Raw genomic sequence first — 22490 nt, 5'->3', positions numbered from 1 at the left:
ACAGAGAAGTCATACATTACTTTTCAACTTCTTTTATATCTAAACACCAAATTTTCGCAATGAAAAAGAAATATATTACAGATCAATTCTAATTTTTTTCTGAGAAAATAAAAATCTTCCACTTCAGTTCTTTATTTCACAAGGACATAAAGAAATTTAAAGTTCTATTCTAAATTTTTCGATTGAAGATACGCGCGCGTACGTAGGCTAACCTAACCTAACTTAACCTAACCTAACTTAATCTATTATAACCTAACCTAACCTAACCGTACTCGCCGGAAAATCCCCCCAGGTCGACTTTGCTCATGATAAGTTAACCTAACCTTACTTAAATATGGAGAAATGTTTCTATTTATTTATTAATATTTATTTATACCTAACCTAACCTATTGTTCTGGAGGTTAGATGAACGAGCTTGAACGATTGTCTTTAGTAATAGAACGAGGCACTAATTTTCTGATTTGAAAATTTGAGGGGTAAATCCATTAAGACAAAAGGAGCTAAAGTATAATTTAAAATTAGAACAGAACTTTAAATTTTTCATCTCTCTGAGAAAAAAAACAGAACTGAAATGACTTACTTACTTGACTTAAGGCTCCTGCCGAGGGTTCGGCGTAGAGAACGATGAGACTAGGTGCCTCCAGGTTGACCTATCGCTTGCCAGGATCGTAGCTTCTTCCACCGGGATGTGGGCTTGGGTGAGGAATTCATCTGAAATGGAACTGAAATGGAACCTTTTTATTTTCTTGGAAAAATTAGAAGAGAACTTTAACATTTTGCACTTCATTGAGAAAATTTAGAATTAAAGTGGAACTTTTTATCTCCATGGTGAATATTCACGATCAATATGACTTTTTCTATCTTCTATAAAAAATTTGGAACAGAACTTTAAATTTTTTCCTCTCTTTGTGAAAAATCGTAACTGAATTTAATAAATATAACATATAAAGTGAAACTTTTTTTCTTCATGGAATATAAACACAATCAAAGCATGACTTTTCCTATCTTCAACGGAAAAATTTAGAACAGAGCTTTAAATTTTTTATTTCTTTGAGAAATTAAGAACTGAAATGGAAGGTGGAGCTCCTTATCTTCATGAAGAATATTCACGATCAAAGTATAACTTTTCTATCTTCTATGAAAAATTTAGAACAGAACTTTAAACTTTTTATGTCTTTGAGAAATTAAGAACTGAAATGGAAGCTTTTTCATTTTCATTGGTAAATTTCAGAATTGAGCTAACTTTTTTCTCTTCTTTAAGGAAATTCAGAAGAGAACTTGAATATTTTGCACTTCTTCGAGGCGAAAATTTAGAATTAAAGTGGAACTTTTTATCTTCATGGTGAATATTCACGATCAAAGTATAACTTTATCTATCTTCTATGAAAAATTTGGAACAGAACTTTAAATTTTTTCATCTCTTTGAGAAAAATTGGAACTGAATTTAAGAAAATTTAGAAATAAAGTGAAACTTTCTATCTTCACTGGAAAATAATCACAATCAGAGTATAACTTTTCCTATCTTCTAGAGAAAAATTTAGAACTGAACTTTAAATTTTTTATGTCTTTGAGAAATTAAGAACTGAAGTGGAAGCATTTTTCATTTTCATTGGTAAAATTCAGAATTGAGCTAACCTTTTCTCTTCTTTAAGAAAATTCAGAAGAGAACTTGAACATTTTGCACTTCTTCGAGAAAACTCAGAATTAAAGTGGAGCTCCTTATCTTCATGGCGAATATTCACGATCAATGTATAACTTTTTCTATCTTCTATGTAAAATTTGGAACAGAACTTTAAATTTTGTCATCTCTTAGAGAAAAATCGGAATTGAATTTAAGAAAAATTAGAAATATAGTGAAACTTTTTATCTTTCGAGAAAATATTTACAACTATGGTATTACTTTTTCTATCTTCCATCGAAAAATTTAGAATAGAACTTTAAATTTCTTTATGTCTTTGTGAATTAAGGAACTGAAGTGGAAGATTTTTATTTTCTCTGGTGAAATTAGAATTGAAGTTTGTTCTTTGGTAGAATTCAGAAGAGAAATTGAACTTTTCTTCACTTCGTTGAGAAAATTTGGAACAGTATTTTAAATTTTTTCATCCCTTTGAGAAAAATCCGAAGTGGAAAATTTTTATTTTATTTGGAAAAATAGAATTGATTAATAACTAATTTCTTTTTCATTGAGAAAATTTAAAAGAGAAGTTGAACTTTTCTTCACTTCATTGAGAAAATTTAAAATTAAACTAGAACTTTTTATCTTCCGGGAAAATATTCAAAACTATGGTATTACTTTTTATATCTTCCACCGAAAAATTTAGAATAAAACTTTAAATTTGTTATGTCTTTGTGAAATAAAGAACTGCAGTGGAAGATTTTTATTTTCTCTGTAGAAATTAGAATTGAATTGTGTTCTTTGGTAAAATTCAGAAGAGAAATTGAACTTTTCTTCACTTCTTTGAGAAAATTTAAAATTTAAGTACAACTTTGTCTTTCGGGAAAATATTCACACTGGAGTTTTTTATCTTCATTGAAAATATTCACGATCAAAGTATAACTTTTTCTATCTTCTATGAAAAATTTAGAGCAGAACTTTAAATTTGTTTATGTATTTGGGAAAAAATCGAAACTGAATTTAAGAAAATTTAGAATTAAAGTGAAACTTTTTATCTTCATTGAAAATATTCACAACTATGGTATTACTTTTTCTATCTTCCATCGAAAAATTTAGAATAGAACTTTAAATTTCTTTATGTCTTTGTGAAATAAAGAACTGATATGGAAGATTTTTATTTTCTCAGAAAAAAATGCGAATTGATCTGTAATATATTTCTTTTTCATTGCGAAAATTTAGTGTTTAGATATAAAAGAAGTTGAAAAGTAATGTATAACTTCTCTGTCATGCTGAATCTGAAAATGTAAATTCAGAGAAATTCTTTAACCACTTAGGGTTAACATACCTTTTTAGGGATGAGCATTTAGGGTTCTCCAACATGTTGAACCTGAAAGTGTGTTCCCTGAGATGCTGAATCTGAAAGTGTGATTTCTGAGAAGTTCCTTAACCATGTAGGGCTAACTTACCTTTTTAGGGTTTAGCATTTGCGGTTCTACTACAATCTGAACGTGAAAGTGTGTTTCCTGACAAACCGAATCTGGAAACGTGGTTTAAGAAAAATTCTTTAACCTTTTAGAGTTAAATTGCCTTTTTGAGGATGACTATTTAGGGTTTTCCTACACGGTGAACTTGAAAGTGTGTTCCCTGGCATGTTGAATCTGAAAGTATAATTTCCATGGCGGTGAACTATTTTAAAGAATAAAGACGGCTGAGACTTAAGATATTTATTGCTTAAACATATTTAAAACATTTGAAAAAATGCATAATGACATATTAAAAAAAACGCTTAATCCATTTGATAAGAGGAAGAGCAAGAGTTTAGGTCTTTGGATATCTGATGCATTTTTTCATGTCAGGTATCTTTTCCGGTACCCATTGAGCGAAATATCTAACTTCATCTTCCGGGTCATGTACTGAATGCAGGTATTTCTCACATTTGAAGTCTTCTAAATTGGATGATGCTATGTTTTTATCACATTTTTCTAGTAAGAGTTTATCAGTTGGCACGTTTCCCTTAGCATATACAGCTTGCACACCGAAAAAACTGTATATTTCCTGAATTTCCTCTTGTACATGTTTTATTTCATTGCCATTTTCATTACGAGGTCTTATGGTTTTAACGTAAAAGCCGTTTCGATTTATAAAATCTAGTATTGGACTCCATCTGTTTTTCTCGTACTTATACATATTGTACCTGACGTTCCATTTATAACTATGAATTTCACGCCGTTGCTCGTCTAGGAGAAAGAAAGCTGCTTCAAAAATAATGCCAGTTGAGGAATATTTCAGACCAATATATTCTGTGTCAATCACACCAAACATTATTACAGCTGAAAAAAAAGGGCTTAAATTAAATAAATATGTAATGTTTCTGAAACTCTAACAAATAGCCTACAGCTCACATTCTTAGAATAAAACATTTTCACTTAAGGAGGTTGGGTAACATTAAATCTACACTTAAAAACTACTGCTTTGCACAACAAAAAATGAATGATAAATATAACAGCGGAAAAAAGTTAATGTTGAGTTGTTGACCAAAAAATTGCCCAAAGTCCCTTAAAGACACTCCCTCCTCCCCTGGAGTCCTCTTCTCTCATTTACCCTTAAATTGAGCGTGTTATTTTTTTTTATTTTATTCTTTTATAACCCATTTCATGTTTTCATCATTTACATTGTTCAGTCTGAAAACGATCCATCGGAAAAACAAGTTAATGTTGAGCTCTTGACCAAAAAACTATCCTCTGAACCTTAAAGACACTCCCTCCTCCCCTGGAGTCCTCTTCTCTCATTTTCCCTTAAATTATGCGTGTTATTGTTTTTTATTTTATTCTTTTATAACCCATTTCATGTTTTTCATAATTTGTATTGTTCAGTCTGAAAACAATCCAGCGGAAAAAAATTTAATGTTGAGTTGTTGACCAAAAACTACCCTCCGTCCCTTAAAGACATTCCCTCCTCCCCTGGAGTACTCTTCTCTCATTTTCGCTTAAATTGAGCGTGTTATTGTTTTTATTCTTTTATAACCCATTTCATGTTTATTTCATGTTTTTCATCATTTGTATTGTCCAGTCTGAAAACGATCCAGCGGAAAAAAAAATGTTGAGCTGTAGACCAAAAACTGCTCTCCGTCCCTCAAAGACACTCTCTCCTCCCTCGGAGTCCTCTCCTCTCATATTCCCTTGAATTGCAATGGTTATTGCTTTTTATTTAATTCTCTTATAACCCATTTCATGTTTTTCCCCTTTTACATTGTTCAGTCTGAAATCAATCTAACCTAACCTTTACCAGTAAGTGGGGTGGCGTTCATTTTTCATGAAGTTTCTGGTAGATAACAAATATTGAATTTGGTTATCTGGTTTTATTCCGTATTGAGTCAGTATTCATCTGAATAAATATATTAAAATATGGAAAATAGTCTCTTAAAATTCTCAAACCTTGACCCTTAAGCCTAAGAAAATAATAATAATAAATATATGAAGATTTATTTCTGAAATCTATAACACAATGTCTTTAATTTCCTTGGTGATATTAGTGATCTCCTTCTTATTCTCAATGTCATTTAATAGATCACGTGCATATTCATTCCATTCTAGGGCTAGTTAATGTCCCCTTGGCACTTCTACTCCAACCTTGAATGGACAGGGGAGAAGGGACAGGGGACTGGTATAGAACGGTCCTGGATGTGTCAGCTATCTCCGAACGCTGCACGGGGGTAGGCCGGTGCTCCTAGCCTTCTTTTCATGAGGGGGACAATGCTCATAATTGTCCTTAAAAGAAGAAAAAATTTAGTATTGAAATAATGATTCCCTTTTTTACAGAGGAAAAATTAGTACCCCCCCTCCAACGCCCTAACCATAATTTTGACTAGAAAGCATTTATAGTAAAGAAGTCCCCTCCCCCCATTTTCAGTAAAGCAAAAAGTAAAATTTTATGAGAAATATACTATGCTTGGAAATTAAAGCTATTCAATTTACGCATAATAAAGTTATGTACCTTTTTCATAGAAATCCCAGCCCCTTACTTTTCACGCAAAGAAACACTTTGTTTTCACTTTACAATGAATGTGTTAGAATTGAGGCATTGCCCCTTCCCCCTTTTTACATAATGTCCTAAAAAAAATATTGTTAGACCATAATTTGGAAATAACTCGTTTCTCTACTTCCATACAGGTTGCGTAGGCTTAGCTTAATTATCGCAATCTCTTTTTGCTTGAAACTGTTTTAATTCGATGGGGAAAACAATCCTTTTTGATCTGTGAAACCTTTTGGTTAAACCGTTAACGTAAGGATTGAGAGGGCGGATGTACTTTAAAAGGGTGACAGCTAATTATCAGCAAATTAAATCATTGCGGAAATGTTTAAGTCAAGTTAGCTGCGGCTTAAATGGAAACGGTATATTTATAGCTAAGGGTTGACAGAAGTTGACTGTCACTTTTAGATAGGCTTACAGAAAGAATAAATTTATCGTCGTAAACAGGGGGGGTGGAGGGGGGAGGTTACGTTTACGTGGTAAAAAAGAACATATTTTAAGCTTTCTAGCGAGTATAAACAATACATAGTGGAGTTTTTATTGTGTGGGGGGGGTGGGTTACCTGAATTTGAATTTACTGGAGGGTGACTATGTAAAATAATTTTATTTGAAAACAAAAGTATGAAAATTTACTAAACAGAACTCACTTTGTTAATCAATGTAGATGAAGTTTCCTTGTCAATAATTTCAGATGCTCTATCCATTGTGTCTTAGAACTATATGATAATTTAATCACAACGCAATATTCGAAATCTCAAGGGCGAATTATGATTTAATGGGAAACCATATGTACCCGACTCTCTGATTGGCTTAGAATGAGATGTAAACGACTCCCTGATTGGCTTAGAAGGAGACACGTGATCCTGTTTCCCGTTATCAGATCAAAACATTCTCCCCAGCGATTATGTAAATCAATTTCTCTGAAATTCACTTGTCCTAGTCGAGTCTTAGATCAATACATTTCCTCCACCGATTATGTAAATCAATTTCTCGGAAATTCACTTCCCCCCTCGCGTCCTAGATCAATAAATTCCCCACCGTCAATGCATATGTGCAAACTTCGTCCCGGAGTCAATACACTTGAAAACAACAAATAAATCGACCTTGAAAGAGGAGTCATTGACCCCATTAGAGTCGATCGATAATCCTTGAATAAATTATGTCCCGTCAGCGTTAGACTCAATTGTAGATGGCAGCACATGTGTTCGCGTAGTATTCTATGCCCATATATGGACCCCCGTCACGAGTTAATAGGAAATTCACTTGTCCTAGTCGGTTACGCAATCAATTTCTCGGAAATCCTCTCCCCTTTATTTTTGTAAATCAAGTTCTCGGAATTTCACTTCCCTCCTCTTGTCCTAGATCAATACATTCCCCCTAGCGATTATATAAATCAATTTCTCGAAAATTTACTTCCCCTTCGAGTTCCAGATCAATACTTCTCTTCCCACTGTTAATGCGCATGTGCAAACTTTGTCCTGGAGAAAATACACCTGGACGAACAACAACAACAAGTAAATTCCCCTCGAATCGATCAACACGTTCCCTTCGATTATGTAAATCAAGTTATCGGAAATTTACTTGTCCTAGTCGATTACGCAATCAATTTCTCGGATATCCATTTCCCCCCTCTTGTCCTAGATCAATACACTCCCCACCGTTAATGCGCATGTGCAAACTTCACCCCGGAGACAATACACTTGGAAACAACAAATAAATCGACCTTGAAAGAAGTGTCATTGACCACATTAGAATCAATAAACCATGAAAATACATCAAAGTGAGAAAAATCATGTTTTTTCATTCTCAGTGACAAAAACCATAAAAAAAATGCATAAATTATGTAGGTTCAGCGTTAGACTAAATTGTAGATGGCAGCACGGTGTGGGTTTTGTATTCATTAGGCAGAGTTCTGTTTTTTCGATTCGCGAAGTTCCTTCTGAGACTTCCACCAAGGACAAGTAACTCCTATATTATATGTAATTATGGTGTATCCGATCCAACAGTCTGTGTTAACGGTGACGCCAAGAATTTTTTGAAAAACGCCAAGGGAAGAGCAAACCCGTTGCTAGCCATCCTGTGCCAGTAGTTTTGCTAATGTACATCATTTATCTTTGGTGATGTTCCCTAGTGTGACTTTTCTTTTCTTTTCTTTTTCCATTTTATACTCCGTTTTAATTCCATGTGAATTTTCGGGCAATAAATTTACTTACATACTTATAGAAAAACTACTTTATAGAGCTATAGAAAAATGTTTGGGGGGAATATTTGCTAATTTGTAAAGGAAAGAACATCTCCCGGAGACCATATTTTGGAAAGGCTAGGCAATGGTAAATTAATCACAACTGGTTAAAAAGTTGTTGGCTGTAAACACTATCGTTGAACTGCTATTCCTGATCTCTCGAAGTGAATCTTCTTCACATCAATCAGAACCAAGTACATCAGGAAGTTGATAGGACAAACCTTAAACTCCCTCCCAACTCCATCCTCAATATTGTCCTACTTTTCCAAAAGGCGTTGTAGTCCTTCTAATTCTAACTCCCGACCATTTCGGTTTTCCACCAAGACTATGGAGGCTTCCTCCAACTCCTTAAGTTCTCTTCTTTTCCCGCAGGTGCCAGCTGACAAGAATGGCTCCGGTAAAATTTTTGCAACCTTAATCGTAGACTGATGTCTACTTCTTCTTTTTTTCTACTTCTTCTCAATTTTTCAGTCAAAATCAAATGGGAATTGGACTCCAGTGTCTGCTATTTCCGAATGAATTTTTAAACTATAGCTTCGTTTCGCAGCTCTTTTCTCTCTTTTTAGTTTTCTTTACTTTTGCCGAAGAAACAATTATTACTATTATTACTAACAACTCACTGAATCACTGAGCCGCCTAAGGCCAATCCGGTTGCATATGCTCCTACTCTATCTCAATCTTTTCAAAGCCTCCCTCTTTACACCCACCTAGAAGTTTCATTTTCAACCGTGCAACTCGTGCTGGGAAATCGTGCAATGGGAAATGGGTTCCTGCATTAAATTTGTCATAATGAACTTCAATTTCTCGAACTTTCTGAGGAAAAGCACACGCTTTAAACTTTTTCTAAACCTTGTCTGGCGCACTAAGTGCGTCATACTGGTGTCTACCTTTGGATGCCACATTTCGGTAAGACAAGCTTTTAGTTTTATTATTTTCCAAGAGGCGACATGCAAAGCCACGAAGCATCCAGAAGCCTTTTTATTTGAAACTAGAACACTACGTGTTTCATTTTCTAGAAACGACGACCACACTATTTCCGTCTCTCCAACTCTCCTGCAGAATACCACGTCCCTCCTCACTGTCATAGAAGTCATTTTTTGGGATAAAAGATTCCTAGTGTCTCCAAAGTCTCCCCCTACGAGAATATCTACTGCCAGAGTAGGGACTAGGCCCTACTTTTACTGTTTTTCTTCAGACAGTACCATCCGTCTTTGCAATTTCTATTCTAACCTAAGCCGACGCGCATTGGCGTTTGTCTCCAAGATAGTATTCTGTAGTAACAGTGTTGAATGTTTAATCTCTGTTTTATGAATGGGGTCAGAGGTTAAGGGATGGGTGGCTAAATAAGATTATTCTCTGGTCAGACTAAACTTCTTTCCAATCTGTCCAATATCAAGGTTCCCAACATCTTTGAAACAGCTTGGAAGATTATGTTGAAACTCACAATGATTTTTTTCTTGGGGGGAGAGGGTGCATGTGAATGTCAAATTTTGAGGGGTAGAAGGGTTAAATATATTTTATTTCAATACATGCAAAGGTTAACAAGCATAGCATCCACAATGCCTCAAGAACAGTTGGAGACATTGAGTTGTAACTTCAAGGGGGTGAAGTTTGATTTTGGGAGTGGGTAGAGGTAAAACCTAAAACATTTCGCGCATCCAGACTATGAAAATATTGCAAAACGTATCTGCAATATATTGGGAACGGCTGGGGGAGGGGGGTTGTAGTTGACATGCTCAAGTATTGTGTGTGTGTGGAGGGGGAGGGGCAAACAAACTTCAATTTATTTGCAAGGAGGATGGCTAAAAATTATGTCTCCTATACTCCTAAACATTTTTGCAAAACAAGTCACTATGGAAATTAGAAACAATACCAGTATATCTGTAATGTCTCGAGAATGGCCCGGGGTATCAATTTCAAACTTTAAAGATTGCAGGAGGACCACGCGGACCTAAAATTTAGACTTAGAGGGGGGTGGAGAGGGGCTGAAATTTTTTCTCCAACCAACTTAAACTATTTTTCTTCACAAGCCCTTATGGAACCTATGATGTAATCATAGGTAAGTAGCGAAGCAAATCATTTGACAGTATATTGTTCCAGAATAACAAAACGGCGCACCTGCAGTGTAATGGGAACGGCTTTAGGGGTCGTGTTTATGCTTTCAGGGTAGTTTTTTTTTTGGGGGGGGGGGGCAATTGTGCCTCGAATCTTGACTTCGTGAAGAGGAAGAGGGGCAGGTTCTAAATATTTTGATCATCGATCTGTTTAAAATTGTTGGCATTATGAGCTCGATTCAATTATGCACTCATTACTAGAATCTATTCCCGGTGAAGTGGTGATGTAGACCAAAAGAAAACATGGGTTCCAGGGTTATTAAAATAGCATATTTGCATCATACTAGGCACATTGCGAGGGATCAAGCTGAAATTTTCAAGAGTTCTGTGAGGTCAAGGCGACCTTATATTTTGACATTTGGCAGAGGTAAATCAAAAGAAACAATGCATCCAGGTTATCAAACTGTGATATTATTGCATCTTATGAACGACTTTTGGGGAGCAAGCAGAAACTTTAAGTATTCGGGGGGGGGGCGAGGCAAGGTCATGTTTTGCGTTTAAATGGAGGAAATGTAAGGACTAAGAAATATGAACATCCGGTCTGCCTAGATGTTTTGGCACTATTTGTTACAATGGAGCTTTGATTCTCTTAATAGTGCAGTACTGAAGTAAATCAGAAGACTGTGTTTTCAATCAGACTTCAGACTTCATTAAAAACTTCAGAGATTCTTTGAGGAGGGCAAGGAGACTATAGATATTAAGTATACGGAAAGGGACACAGTTAAAAACCTTTGTGTTACGTAAGCATTGGTTCGTCCGAACAACAACCGGTGTTTTGTTTTCTTTTAAGCTTCAAATTTTTATCGGTAAACTATAAGCACAGAAAAAAGCTTCAAAACTTTTGTTTTGTAAAAATGGGCCAACTTTTTTTCTGACCAGCTAGGTGCCGTAGTACTATTATTTAGTCCAGTTACCTGACTTAGACTGTTGCTGATCATTCCAGATCAAAAGTATGAAATATTCTGAACGTACAAATACGAGGTCTTAGATCTTTGACCCTCCAATCCATCTGAAAATGACATACTTTAGTTTCTTGACCAGATGGACACACATACAGAGAACAATACTTGCTGTGTTGATTTGTGATCCCACAAAAAATCATAGACTGTAACGTCACCGATTGCAACTTGGTAGACAGGGTGAGGTAGACTCAACGAAAACAAAATGATTTTGAAGCTATCGATACAGAAATAAAGTCATATAATAATTCAAATCTAAATCAATGAATAAGTGAAACCCAGAAGGAAGAAAAAATAAAATGAATAATAAAGTCAAACTTAAACGAACAGAAATTACCACAATAAGGAGTAGGGTTACCGTTCCCTAAACCTTGTATTGGTAAGAGCGTCATTTGTACTTTACAGAAAACAAAATATATTTTAAACAGCTTCCCTTTTATAATTATAGCATAGAAAATAAAAGTATTACTGAATATTCAACAATCAGTCTACTTTCATTACTTCTTACCAGCAATCTTGATTATTATTATGATTTTTCTGTCAGTGCTTTGACAAATAAAGACCACACTCAAAAATAAATATTTGAAACGGAAGGGGTTAGCACCACTTTTATTCATAAGCATTAATTCGCCTTACGACCTTATTTTTGCTTTGTGTTGTTATTGATGCTATGAAAATATATAAAATACGCTACTCATAATACAAATTTGTTTGCAATAAAGCGCAAATGACGATATGGGCCTTAGAAGGTTTAGTTCTCTTTGTGGTAATTGCTGTTTGTTTTATCTTTGGCTTGTTTATTCACGTCAGGCGATAGGTGAAGCTTCTTTAATGCTAATGAAATAAAACAAATTAGGATGAAAATATAATAGTTCAGAAACAAATTTGTGCGGTACTCTTCTGAAATACAGGACCCATGAAAGATAGACCGCATCGAAATCTCAAAGCCGGTATTGATAAATAGGTTTCCGCGGCATAGTGAGATATTGCTCACTCCGTGAAAAAGATTTAAACGTTAGTTTTTGGGGGGTTTAGGGGGACATAAAGGTAGCTAGGTTAGGTTAGATTAGGCTACTTATTTAATATATGCTATGCTTTACCCCATAGCCCAAATTTGTTCATAAACTATTATATTTTCACCCTATTTTGTTTTATTTCATTAGCATCAACCAAACTTCACTCCTCGCATGTGTCCTGTATTTCCGAAGAGTACCATTTGGGCTATATATTTGCATGTTAGGGGGGTAGGGGTAAAGCATAGCATATATAAAGTACGTAACCTAACACAACCTAGGTACCTTTTAGTCCCCCTAAACCCAAAAAAACTAAAGTTTATATATAGTTCCCGGAGAGAGAAACCCTTTGTTTTACAGTGTCTCACCGGGTATTTAATTTTTGCTTAGTTTTGGATTCGTTAATCCATCCATAGCAGTATCTTTCTTTATATTTTATGTGACTATTCATTGTAATTTCTCTTCGTTTTGGGTTTAACTTGCTCAATGGAAGCAAATTTGTGTCGGTTTTAAATTCGAATTACTTTCTGACTTCATTTCTGATCGTATTTGGATTTCTAGCTTATTTTGAAAAACTCTTTTTTTGGAAAATGTTTCTTTAATCGTCAGACGAAGAAATTTTAATAATAATTCATGATGGGCTAACTTTTCTTTTACTTTCTTAATCCTCATTTCAAAAGGTTAGTTTGTGTGTGTGTGTGTTTTTGTTCCTTTGTTTTGGGCATTGAGGACAGATTGGCGAAACTCTGCCAAAACGTTACTGGTCGTAGATAAACGGTGTAGGTAAAGCGCGCACGCAAATGGTCATAGGGTGTCCTTCCCCAAACTATCATAATATTTACAATATGTTATATCGACTTTGCCTTATAATATGCATGCAATTGGACTCAGGCGTCCACGTCTAGTGAAGGGTCACAAAATCTCCAGGTTGTAACTTCTCAAATTTAGCCTCCAAATAACGTGCTCCTCTGTACTAAAGCTATGTGAACGTGCCCTGTAGAAATTTTTTCGCTGTTCAGGTGAATCCCTTAATAAACTTCTGTTTACTGGTTAAGGTCATTGAAAAGATATATAAATAGATACTTTATTAGTGACTGAACCGGAAACTATTACGCATATTTACCTCGATATCTACAACTACAAAAACTATAAAGTGACACTAAGAGAAAAGAGAAATAAACACAACAAAATACAGAAAAAAACGAAAAAAATACGGATAAAATAAAGGTTATTGGAATGTAGAATGTATTTTATTCCTTCGTTTTCTGACTAAAACATTAACATAAGACGTGGTGTTGTTTTTCACGCTATTTAACGAGAATTTTCGTCGATTCTCAGCAATGTTTTTATTTTTTCTCTGATTAAGGATTAATGGTACTTTCGCATTATCCGGGCCTTTCTAAAAAGTCAAGATTGGTTAATGCTAATGAAATAAAATAGGAAGACTATATAATATTTTAGAAACCAATTTGGGCAATATATTTGCACATTGGGGGATTGGGGGGCAAAGCATAGGATAAATTAAATACTTAACCTAACCTCGGTCCCTCCCCCCCCCCCCCCAAAAAAAAAAAACACCAAAGAACAACACTTTAAATATCTTAAAACCACGCTATACAATGTATTTCTCTACTGCGGTGTATTGAATCATCTTGTAAAAACGGGTTTTTCATTGCGTCTTCCCCGTTTGACTGTAGCATCTCTTGTTGGACTTCTTTAGAGGGGCCCAGATAATGAGAATGTACCGGATTAATAAATACCGATGATACCTCACTTGTCTCAGTACGATTCCAAAATACACTCCATTTTTTAAATGATTTTCTTATAATAGACGCCATTTAATTATAGACTTCATAATGACACTAATCTATTTGTAGACTGTAGTACATTTGTAACAAAAAAAACAACGTTTTGACACTATTTTGTTGAGTTAAGCCTATGCTTTTACTGCTAAACAAAGAATTTACGGAAGCTATCCAAATAATTGACTCGAGACAATTTGATATAAAGGACATGTTACCTTGGAATAAGAGAAGAATTCTCTGAATTCCAGTCTTGAGATAGTGCTATGGAATTAAAATATTATCGTCATTAAATATCCACTAAATTGCTCGGCTCTATTCAACCGACAGATCAAAATTGATTTTAAGTCGAGGCGTCGTCATTTGACAATGTTTTGGCAAAAACATGGAGTCACGTCAACATATAGATAGAACAAAAAAGTATATCCACTTTATGTCGGGAAAATTTCATTGAGGCGCCATTTAAACAAAAGTCTGATAATGACAAAGTGGAATACCGGCTAGGCAGGAAGGCGCCCGACAAACAGGCGGATAATCACGCAACCGTCTTGATGGGACGCTGTTGACGCCAATAACACTGAAGCCGGACTGTTTCCGTTGAAGAGAACAGGTATTTTCTGCTTCAATCTCATTCACAAGACTGTAGTGAAACATTACATGGCTAATACCTTGTAAAATTTCGTTTTTTATTGGAATATAACACGAGTTCTGTTCTGGGCCTATGTAAGTATGATTTCCCATTTTAGGATACATACTTCGAATTGTATGTATGCAATGAATTTTCCATCCGACTTTATCTTCAAATAAATAGAACGGCAAAACAGCAACAATTTCCCCGTATAGGAATTTCATTGCGTAGCCTATATAGGCTACTTATCGGCGTATAAACTTAACCATTAAGGAGGGAAGGGGGGCGGGAGGTTCAGATTTTTTCGTCCTCCTTAAGGAATGATGTAAGCAAGTATTTTAGGACGTGTTAAAATAGTTTTAAGAAATTTAATGTTACCTTCTGGAGAATAAATGTAGCAATAGTGCCAACTAATGCAAACCCACAAAATCAGCAGCGTTTTGTATAGCCTATAGATAAGGGCTATATTGAACCCATTTGGGTGGAGGGGGATCTGCGAGGGTAGTGATTAGAAAACTTGGAATCAGTGCTAAAAGGCGCGTCACTGGTAGGCCTATGTTAATCTTTTAGCTAGAAACTAATCGAGAAAAGTGAAAATTGGTAAAATTCTGCTTCAGCTACTTTTGGCTATCTTGGAATGGGGTTAGGTTAGGAAAATGAAATATTCAGGGATGGGTCCCCAGGCTAAAGTATGGGTAAATTTGTCGTTATTCATATTATTGACTTATGAATAAAGTAAACATACCAATTGATGCCTTTTTTTGTGCTCTTTCTAAATATAATAATGATTTTTGTCGGAAATGAATTTTACACCCACCCCTATATATACCAATTCAGGGTATATACTTGCACATTAGAGAGGGGGGGGTAAATTTTGTTTCTGATGTAAATGAGAGGTAAGTTTAAACTTTCTCCCACCCCCCTAATGTGCAAATATGTACCCTGCATTGGTATATATAGGGGTGGGGGTAAAATTTATTTCCTACAAAAATGATTATTATATTTGGAAAAAGCATAAAAAAAGGCATAGAGTGGTAGCCTATGTTTACTTTATTCATAAGTCAATAATATGAATCACGAAAAATTTACCAAAGTATGTCCAGTGAAGGTATTTTGAAGTACCTACCTCAACTCCTTCTCCCTCTAGTGGGTCCTGGCCTTTGATGACCTTTAAAAATCTGTGTGTTATAAAATTGAATCTTCCAAAATAGATCTTCGACTTAAATGAAGTGCGACAAAATTGTTTTCGTCTTCACAACTTTGCTCAATCCCAATTTATAAGGTTTTAAAGATATGCAAATACATTTCCTAAATTTTGAAAAAAAAACATTGACGTTGCTTGAAATTCTACTCAATTAACAGGAATTGCATTTCCAGACCTAAAGCCAGAGAAAAAGAAACCGATGACTGAAAATTCAGGTAAAATGTTGTTTTGTCAAATTTACAATAGGTAGGCCTATAGACCTGCCATGTAGGCAAATTTCAGGACCCCCTTGAGGGAGAAGTAGTGTAGGTAGGTACTTCAAAATACCGGTAAAGTTCTACGAAATCATATTATTGAGTTAGGACTAAAGTGAATGCACCATTCGATGCCTTTTTTATGCTGATTACGAATATAATAAGCATTTCTATCGGAAATGAATTTCAGCCCCCCCCCCTATATATGCCAATTCAGGGTTAGGTTAGGTTATGTTAGGTTAGGTTAGGTATAGCCTATATAGGGGGGGGGGGCTGAAATTCATTTCCTATAGAAATACTTATTATATTCGTAATCAGCATAAAAAAAGGCATCGAATGGTGTATTCACTTTAGTCCTAACTCAATAATATGATTTCGTAGAACTTTACCAAAATACCTTCAGGGACATACTTTAGCCTATAGACCCATCCCTGAAAATTTCATTTTCCTAGCCTAACCCCTTTCCAAGATAGCCAAAAGTAGCTGAAGTAGAATTTTACCCTTTTGCAAATTGGTGCTATTGTCTGTACCACAGTATATAACCGTTCTCAGAATTTCTAGTCCTGGCCTCCAATCCACATCTCCTTATTTCATACTTTAATGCTTACCCTCACCTCCCTCTTATTCCCTTATTTCGTTTAGAATAGCCCCTTGTAACTGATACTGATGGCTAACTTTGCTTTACTACGGATTAATTCGTTTTTAATTTTCTCTTGCCTTACATCCGAAATCTATTGATCAAGCATTGACTAACCCTAGAAAAATTCATCTGCATCTTCAACCAAATTTACTCGAAGCAATAAAAAGTTGGCAGTGTTTAGTGAAACTGTCTACCTTGACATAAGGCGTTAAAAAGCATTGAAAATAATTGCCTACCCACCCGGTACACTTTTGCTACGTTGTTTTGATGGACTCATCTTAAATTGCTTTGGTCCTAAATTGAGCTGTCGTCGTCACGGTCACATGGATAACTTTGCCAGGACGGCGTATCAGGGCAAATTGCATCAAGGCGCATTTTTTAACTCATTAAAAGGTTGGATATTTGTAACGAAGAATCTTCTGCGAGTAAAGGTCCTTTTGTATTTTTTTAATTTGTCTTTAATGGGGTGCTTTTTGCAGATCAAATTTTGTTTTTATCACTTTTGACAGTGTAAGACAGTATTCACTGTCTCTCGAGAAGCATAAATATATCGAGCCAAGGGTAATCATTGATGCAATTACCCTCTTACAAAAAACACAAGGGCTATTTACTTTATCTAGAATCCGTAACTAAAATACCGTAATAAGGTATCCCAATATGTCCATAGGCCTATTCCTTTGTCAATGCCTTATCAGTATTAACATCGAAGGTCGCCAGCAAGATTTCTTGAGATGCATTTCAACATGCAAAGAGCATCCCTAGTGAATTATCATGATTTCGTGATTGCTATCACAGCCAAGGAAAATTTTGTTGACCCTTTCTCAATGAAAAACAGCAACAAAGTTTTCTTGACTCGGGTAAAGAGCACAATATTCTGAAGAATAAAATTTGTCACTGGTTAATCAGAATCTGAAGTAGCCTACCTTTAAGGTTTTCTTTTAATCATTGAAAACAAAGCTCCTGGTAGCACTTACCCCCCCCCCCCGCCTAAAAAGAACTCCTGGTGAGGAGTTTCATACGCCTTTCTATATTTATCTGAAAGTTCACGGAGATGTAGACAATTTGAGGATTTAAATGTGTTCTTTTAGTCTAACTCCCCTCCCCCGCCTACGCAATGACCCACCGCCTCTTCTTCATAATAGCCGATGTCCAATTATGCATCACCAAAAATAATTTTATGAAAAATCAAGTCAATCAACCTGTTTAAATCAAGCATTAAGAAAATGTCCATGTTCACCATTTATCTTGTACAGGTGATTTTTTAGGAACGAATGCTCCATCGTGCAGAATTAGTTCGTCTGCAACTGGGAGGCTCAATATGAAGTTTCTTGGTACTTTTAAAGTGATTGGCTTTATCAGAATTTTCAATAAATTGCCCCTCTGGGGCAAAATCATAGGTTGGTGCCATAAAATGGCAGAAAACGCCATTTTCCTGAGGCAGAGTATTTTTTGTCACTTAAAAAAGACACTAGAACTGTTAATTTGTGTTCGAGTGAGCTATCTCCCAATCTTCTCCCGAGCCCACTGTGGACCATCGGTTTGATAAGATCGCCCGTGCCAAAAAAAAAAAAAAAAAAAAAAAACAATAACAAATAAACACTCACCCGTAATCTTTCTTTTGGGAACAAAATGCAAAATTCCACATTTTTGTAAATAAGAGTTTGAAACCTCTACAGTAGGGTTCTCTGATATGCTGATATAGTACTATGATTTTCAGTAAGATCACTTGCTTTTTTAGAGGTTTTCCTCCTTTTTCAAAATCAGGCAAATTTTCTCAGGCTCGTAGCTTTTTATGGGTAACATCAAACTTAATGAATTTTATAAATTTGGAATCAGCATAAAAAATCAATTCATTTGAGGGATTAATTATTAATTTCTTTTTATTTTAGAATTTCGATTACTCTTGACCTTATTCACTCTTTACTTACAGTTCGTTGTCACGAACTGTTTGATATAGCCTAAATACCTTTTAAAATTATTTAAAATATAATATGGGGTAATTCTTTTCTATGACGTTGTCGGCTATTTCTAAAAATTATGGTGTCTAGCAAGTACGTCTTAATTAGTAAGTAATCCATATTTTTTAGTTTGATTTCAGTTCTCAAAAGGCTATGAAAAAGAAAAGCATTATACGTTTCATTCAGAAAATTCAAAGGAAACAATTTGCTAAATTAGTAGGCCCAGGCATGTGCACAGGAATTTACTTTGAGGAAGAGGGGGAGGACAAAAATATCAAGTTTTAGTGGATGTGGCTCTGGACCAGAAGGCTACCCCGTGCATACTTGTCTGGTCGGGCTTCTTCTATTTGTAAGACAAGCGAAGCCAAAACTTCCAATATATAGCTCTGTGTTTTAAGTAAAAATGAACAACTTTTGACAAAAGAAACTTTTAGCAGCTACAGCGGAAAGATACAGCGTGTTTTGGCTATTTTCTTTATGTTTTAAGTTTCAATATTGCTGTCTACTTCAGTCAAGAAAGCTTAATTTATTTACTTAATTTTTGTATTCCTTTAGTTCACTAGAAATACTCAGGAATGTGTCAACCAAAATAAATAGGGGACAATATTACCTAAACATAAACTAAGCCTTCTTTAAGCATTTCAAATTAACTTAACAAGTTTTTCTTTGTCATAAATTAGGCATTTTTACTGAAAACATAAGACTTTGTGTTGTGTACCTTAGCATGTCTCTTTTCAAATATTGAATTTGCATGTGAAAAAGGAAAAGCCAGTAAAATACAAATTTTTTTTGTAGAATTTTTGCTTTTTAATTGTTGGAAATCCAAATGTTCTGTTTAGAACGTAGTGGCATCAATTTAGGAAAGCGTGAGTGTGAGAAGGGGTTTTTGCCCCCTCGATCTTTTGTTTTCCCTCCTAGATTTTCAAAAATGCCTTTTTCTGAGTTATTTTCATTGAAAAATGCCTGTTTTTGTTATATTCATTGAAAAAGTGAGAAATTTGCCCCCCTTAGATATTGAAAAAACATATTCCCCCCTAAATTTTCATGAACTGATGCCATTGTTAGATTGGATAATTTGTGATTATTTTGCATTAAATAAACATTTTTTCCTTAATTAAGTAAACTAGTCGGAGTTTTCCTATGAACAGGTGATATTTTATGGTGAAACATTACTTTTACCAGTTATTTTCTAAACTGTTAGAAAAGTCACACAGAATTTTTTTCAGTTTTTGCTATGATCAACTTTTAATTGAGCACTCTCCCATACTAGTAATTTGTTAAAAGTTTCAGTACGTGTCTGTTAAACGGAACGCACTCATGAATTATGCTCTGTACAATCTAACAGAAACCGGTTTCCCTTCCTGGATCGGTTATGATTTGCTTATTTTAAATACGAAAACTATAATGTGTGTCTACTTCTATCAAATATTTAATATATAGAGGTGGTTAGGGGTTAGGTATTTAATAGAATGCGTTCTGCGCGGTCTTCTTTTCACAATTCTTTGTCGTAGTTTCCATAACTGTGTTTCTTTAGTACTATATTATCATCATGTTTATAATCGTTATATAATCGCTTATAATTGAACGTTGTATTTTCATATTCTATTAATTTCTGAAATAATTAGTTTTGGCCAGAGTCGCACCGCCACTTGCAACAATCATATTTCGCTCGGCAAATGTTCTTAAAGCTCAAGATTAATTTCGAATGATTTCTTTTTACTTTTGTTTTTTAGCCAAACAAATATCCAAATTTGCAAGAAAAATGAACAAAGAAATGAGCTATGTATGGAAGTAACAGGGATGTAGCAAATGACGTAATGTGTGACGTTTTCATCCCAAAATTGAAGAAACAAACCGGTAGTTATGTACTATCTGTAACACACGTGAAAAGTGAAGTTTGGTTAATGCTCATGAAATAAAACAAAAACAGGATGAAAATATAATAGTTTAGCAACAAATTTCGGCTATATATTTGCACATTAGGGGGGGGGGGGGGGGGTAAAGCATAGCATTGCTTATATTAAATACGTAACCTAACCTAACCCAACCTAGGTACCTTTTTTCCCCATAAACTCCAAAAAGAATAGTTTAAATATTGTAAACGCAATGACAAACCATGGTTTCCAATCCAATTGTCTATCGAAAGAAACCCGTTTGAGTAGTTTCTTAAGCTTCTTTCCTATATAATATGGCGCGTGTGTTACAGATTGTACATAAGTACCAACAAACCTTGCTGTGACTTCCACGAATTAATATAATTGTCTTTTAAACAATCACCTTAGTTTGATTAATTTGGTATGCTGCAAATTTTTGCTCATATATTCTTTCTTTAAAAAATTTTCCTTTCAAATGTATGGATAATTGGCAAATCATGGATTTGACAATTCAAAATATAGTTTCAGCAAACTAAAATAATTGCTGCAAAATTGATCAATGTCCGCTTTTAAAACTTTCGTTATAGGTTATAGATTTGGATGAAGTAGAATCAACAGGAAATTTTTTTGAAAAAAAGTTTCCTTCTGAAAAGGCATAATTAAATTAAAACACAAATATAATTATTCTAAGATTTTTTTTCCTTTCCACTAATTTGGATTTGTATTTTTATTTTCTTCTTTTGTGATTTCGCTTTTTTTAAAAAAAAAAAAAAAAAAAAAAAACCAACAACATCTTGTCACAAATACATATAATTTTTAAGTTAAGCAAAAATGACACTCAAGCCTTTTAGAGGGTTTGGGGAAGGGGTAGCCCCGCTCTTGTTTTTGGGTGTTATTACTTTAAACTTATTAGCAAAGTGATTTAATTTTGTTGTTGAATTGTTGTTGATGTCATAACAAATAAAAATCAGACTGCCGGAAATGAGAATCGTTTTCATTAAAGTACAAAATGATGACTCTTACCTTTGGAGGGTTTAAGAGAGTGGTAGCCCTGCTCTTATTCGTGATAATTGTGTTTGTTTTAAGCTCTACATGATTTATTTTAATACCCGTGTCTTTTTTGTGTTTGTTATTTTTCTTAATTTGAAAAAGACGAGAGACGCGATCGGAAGGGCTCTCCCTGTTAGACCAACCTTTAAAAGACCGACAAATTTAAGTTTTAAATAGAAACCTCCATGAATGGACATACAAGAGATTAAGGCGATACAAACTGGTATTTTCATTTTCACTTGTTTTGAATTGTGCTTGTTCAGATGAACAACTGACCGTTTTATTGTGTTCTTTCTGTGTCTTTTAAGGACTTTTCTACCATTTAAAAAATGAAATATGAAACGAAACTTAAAAAATGATCTTATGTCCAAAGGAACTCAAAAGTAAAAAAAGGAAATTAATTTCAAATGAAAGTAAAAAATGACATTATGAATTAAAACCAACAGAAGCTATGTTGTTCTTGAGTGAGGATACCCTACTGGTCTTTGCGCTAAATTTTTAAACTGCTTTACTGAAATCGTTGTTGAGTACAACAGGTACATTTATCGTGTAATCACAAGTCTTTTATTTACCGATTGCCTTTAACAACATTTGAACAGAGAATTTGCGCCACTGAGCATTAGTTAAGTCCAACCATTCTAGAGGCATTGTGCAAATGCTTGTTATACCTTCTTTTTGGCCTTGTGTTAGAGGATACATTCTTGAAGTATTGGGGAAATGATTCACAGTTTAGCGTAGAGAACAGGGGCTTAGGGGGCAGTCCTCCTCATACACAGCATAATATCTGTTCGTTTCAAGTGGTAATGTTACTTAATGTCGGTTCTTACTTTCATTTGAAAATACTTATTTTTATATTTATTTCCTGTTCATTTTTTCACACTACACTGGGTTATCCAGGGGCTACCGCCCCCACAAGTGTCACTCTTTATATTATAGTTTAACACTGCAGAGTAGTGCTTCGAGAAAAAGCGCTCATTTGGTTTATTTTTTTTTCAAAATAAAATTGAATTCTCCTGAATAAACTGTGTCTCCTGAATAAGCGGGAAGCTTACACCCCTCCATACCCTACCCTTTCTGGACACATCGTCGTATATCCATCCAAACATAT

General features: G+C 34.7%; 1 protein-coding gene across 1 annotated transcript in view; it reads left to right on the top strand.

Annotated features, from left to right (window-relative positions):
* The first annotated feature begins 14394 nt into the window (after nt 1-14394).
* The window catches only part of LOC148943487 (SMAD family member 6-like), a 71044-nt gene continuing 62948 nt past the window's right edge, over nt 14395-22490 (top strand). The window contains exon 1 of the mRNA XM_089101418.1: nt 14395-14497. The gene's annotated coding sequence lies outside the window, so the exon portion shown is untranslated. The remainder of the gene's footprint in view (nt 14498-22490) is intronic.

The sequence above is a fragment of the Artemia sp. Qi Xiang Cuo genome, chromosome 15, assembly GCF_049724085.1.
Source record: "Artemia sp. Qi Xiang Cuo chromosome 15, ASM4972408v1, whole genome shotgun sequence".
In the NCBI taxonomy this organism is placed as follows: Eukaryota; Metazoa; Arthropoda; class Branchiopoda; order Anostraca; family Artemiidae; genus Artemia; species Artemia sp. Qi Xiang Cuo.
This window is presented reverse-complemented; position numbering and strand designations above follow the sequence as displayed.